The sequence below is a fragment of the Fukomys damarensis genome, unplaced genomic scaffold (assembly GCF_012274545.1).
Source record: "Fukomys damarensis isolate Sample0158 unplaced genomic scaffold, DMR_v1.0_HiC HiC_scaffold_37, whole genome shotgun sequence".
NCBI lineage: Eukaryota > Metazoa > Chordata > Mammalia > Rodentia > Bathyergidae > Fukomys > Fukomys damarensis.
In genome coordinates this window covers 17306161-17309880 of record NW_022900949.1, presented here as the reverse complement: position 1 = coordinate 17309880, position 3720 = coordinate 17306161, and the positions used below count along the sequence as shown (strand labels likewise).

Here is a 3720-nt window from a genome sequence, read left to right as displayed (position 1 = left end):
GGCAGTTTTTAGCCACAGACATGATTCAGAAGGAAGAGGAGACGTCTGTGTGAATGCTGAACTCTCTCTGCCCAGAAGTTCTTCGCTCTTTCCGGAGTTCCTGCGCGTCCCCTTCCTGCCACCCTGAAGGAGACAGTCCTCAGTGGGGCTACTCTGGAGCCGTCTGGATGCTGTGGCTCCTGTGTGCTCTCCCTTCTCCCGGGATGGGCCAGATGCACCGTGCAGCCTCAGGACGGTTTCCGAGTGCCTCGGCAGCTCGCGACCAGGGAAACCCTACTCCGGTCCCTCTCCAAAACAGGTAATGGAGGTCACGGGCCGCGGCCTTCTTTTTCCAATGTATTCTGGATCATTCTCAGAATATAGATGAGTAATAACAAGTGTCCTCATGACCTGTAGACCTGGTGAAGATCGGGGAAGTGGCTGATGCTGACAGAGTGACAGAGAATTTGGGGAGTGGCACCAAGGCGCTCATACCTTTCTCAAGATGGCTGGCTTCCTGCTTAGTCAAGGGATTCTCACTGCATTATCAGCGTTAAGGAGGACCCGGAAGGGTAACAGTGTTCAGTTCCTTCTTTCTCAAAATGCAGCAAAACCTGCACGATCCTTCCTCCCTTCTCCTCTCTTTTCCTTTCCTTTCTTGGATTTCAAATCTCTGAGCTAAAAGCATCTGGTCACTTTCAAGTTCCCCCGAATCTTCTGATTCTCACTCAGCTTCTATCTACACCTTCTGCATCCGGTGTCAAGCCCAGCTCCCTCCGGGGTGGGGGTGCACACCCTCCCGCCTCAGGGGGAGCACACCTCCTTCCCGGGGCGCCCCCAGCCACCGTCCTCACAGGAGACACCGCAGGCCACGCTTGCCGGCACACGGCCCAATGGGACCACACGGACGTGCCTGGAAGCTGGCTGTGTGGACACACTTGTTGCAGGAAATGAAAGATGGAACCGATGGTTTCAACCAAATTAGAGCAGAACTGAAAATCTGCAAATAAAAATTACAGATCCTTAATCACAGTTTTCCCTCTGCACAGGCTGTGTAAAAACAGGCAGTTCTCTAGGAGAAGACTGCCTCTTTGAAGGACTTTTGAGTCATCTTGGTTTCTGTCTCTTGATACAACGTTGACTCTAAGAGCAATAAAACAAGGAATATCCTGTGTTCCCCTGCTTTGCATATAAGGCGCTAATTGGGAAAATAGCTCCAACTCAAGGCTCCACTTCTGGATATACTGAGCCTGATATTCTCTTGTGCTATATTTTAAGAGGCAAGAGAATCTTCAACCTAACACTTGGTGTCATTTCTAGGTCAAACATTTCAGAGCTTCCTGAACAAGTATGCTGAGATGAAGTTATCGCTGAATCTGCCAAAAGAAATGCTGGGTAAGAGATAAGTTTCACAAATTTATTGAGAATTAGAGACCAATGTCTGGAATACAAAGTTTTAAAGTCTGTGTCATCCCTGAGAGATTCCCTACTCCAGTTACTTAGGTTTTTCAACTTTTGGGCTTTTCCTTTTGAATTGCTGAATTGGTACACTCAGGCAACACAGACAGATATACACATAGGTAATTTTATTTTGCTGTTTCTTGGCCATCTAATTTGGATTTGTACCCTTTCTGCAAAGCATGGAAAGTCAAATATGTATGCTTTTCTGCATTTGGAAGAGAAGGGACTGGCCACAGCTGACCTCCAGGGTCCTCTTGAAGGTTAATGATCAGGCAGGGCTTCCTGGACAAGGACAGTGCACCTGGCTTGGGGTCCTGGGAGTTGAAGCCCATCATTTGCATACATTCGTCCCACTGGCCTTCTCTTCCACTGCATTGTGATCTGTTTGTTCTTTTGCCTTTCTGTGCTTGAAAACTCAGCAGGGGGAGGTAGAATAAATGAGGAGGGTCAGCCCCATCTTGCAGGCTATAAACACACCATGCAAAATACTCACCATGTAATACGTTTAATAAGCACTCATGATTTATTGGCCTTACGAGTGCTTGGGTGATACTACAATTAACTTCGTTTGCGGATTTTACTGTTTTTGATTGGAGGTCGTGAAGGGGCAAGCTCCTTTTTGTCTCTGAGGAAGTGTGCATGGTCAAAGGGTGGATTGAGACATGAAAATCCCTAGGCAAGTCACAAATTCTTGGGGAAATAGGGATAGCAGTCCCTCTACCGAATCCATTACGGGAATAAAATAATATTTGTGATTTCTGCACACACTAGTATAAAGTAGCCCCAAACAAATTATTCAGGAAATGCACTCATCTTGCAGGTGCTTGGCTGCACTGTTGGCACGTGTGTGTGTCGTCCTGGTGTCTGTAAGAGGCTGGCCTCAAATTCTAGAGCTGAAATTCTAAGTCGGAGCTGTGGTGGGAAGACCCATGGTTTGCCATCATCCTCTTCCACAGCCTTTCCCCAGTCAGCTTCTTCTTTGCTTCTAGAAAATTTAAATCCTATAACTGTGAAGGGAAATTGAGTTTGTATTTCCTGGTCTCCCATATTACAGAATCCCATCACACTGGGAGGAAGGGCTCATGCTGCAGCCAGATGGGACCTCAGGAGCTGCTGGAGCCACGTGGATTTGAACAGAGCACAGATTCCCAGGTCACTGCCCCCGCCCCGCCTCCCAGAGTAAGCAGTTCCTCAACAACCCAATATCTGCAGCCACTCCTTGTATCTCTTTCAGAAATTTCACCTGGGTCCTTCCCTTTTCAGAAGGTACTGGCCTCTTCTTGTGTACTTGCCCAGGGAACTGTACCTTATAAATAGTGTCCAGCTGCCACTGCCACGGTTCCACCAGTTTTCCCAGAGCAGGTAGGAAGGGGCAATGAAAGTGTCCATTCTCCCTCGTCAGCCCAGGTGCCTTTCTGACTCATAGGCCAACCACGAGGTACAAGCCCTGGGGAGGTGAGTAATGCATCCTTCAAACGTCTGGTATGAACTTGATCCCTCGGCCCAGGAAGCTGCTCCAGGATGAAAATCTGCCCTCAGAGAGGGGCTAAGAGTCTGACTTCTTGCATTCCTGAAAGGCCACGGTGATGTCAGGTAAATAAAGATCTGGATTGCAGTCTGACTTCTAGTTTGGTGACATTGGCACCTTGAAGTCCAAGGAATTTCCATTCTAGAGTGAGGTCAGTAATTCTTGCCCTTACAAGATTTAGAGGAGAATAATATCGAATACTGAGACAATTTTCAATATGTAGAACTGGTCATTGCAATAAAACAGGCAGGAGCGAGCACCTTGGAAACAAACTATCCTCCCACTCTGTACAAAAACAAGGGTAATTTTTGTGCTGTTATTTTGGTGTTGTTTTTCTGATATTATTTGGATTTATTTTCTTTTATTTTAAACCAGCAACCATCCAGGATTATCCTGACATCTCCCTCACCTTTTTTTTTTTAATAATCTTTATTAGGAACCAAACCACAGTACTCAAAAACTTCAGTGTGCTTTAGAGAGACACTCAGAATTTAGAAGCACATCCCAGATATGCTGGCTGGAGATGAAAGGGAAGATGTTTCACAGACACCATCCAGGCTCCAATTCAGTTGAGAGAACATTTACTAAGTCCACCCGAGCCCATTTGTTTCTCTTTTGCTCCATTTCGGAGACTAACTCAGATGTCTAGTGACTGCTTCGCTGTGGACAACCCTGTCACGATGGTGTTTAGCTTGTGTAATACAGGTATGGGTGGGGCAGCCCAACCAACAATAGGAAGCCGACTGTCCAAT

At 46.8% G+C, this 3720-nt stretch overlaps 1 long non-coding RNA gene across 1 annotated transcript; it reads left to right on the top strand.

Moving 5' to 3' along the window:
* The first annotated feature begins 521 nt into the window (after positions 1-521).
* LOC104855739 lies at positions 522-2937 on the top strand. Its single transcript, XR_778466.2, has 3 exons — positions 522-551; positions 1300-1374; positions 2495-2937. It is a non-coding gene; the product is annotated as an uncharacterized LOC104855739 (long non-coding RNA).
* Positions 2938-3720: the final 783 nt, after the last annotated feature.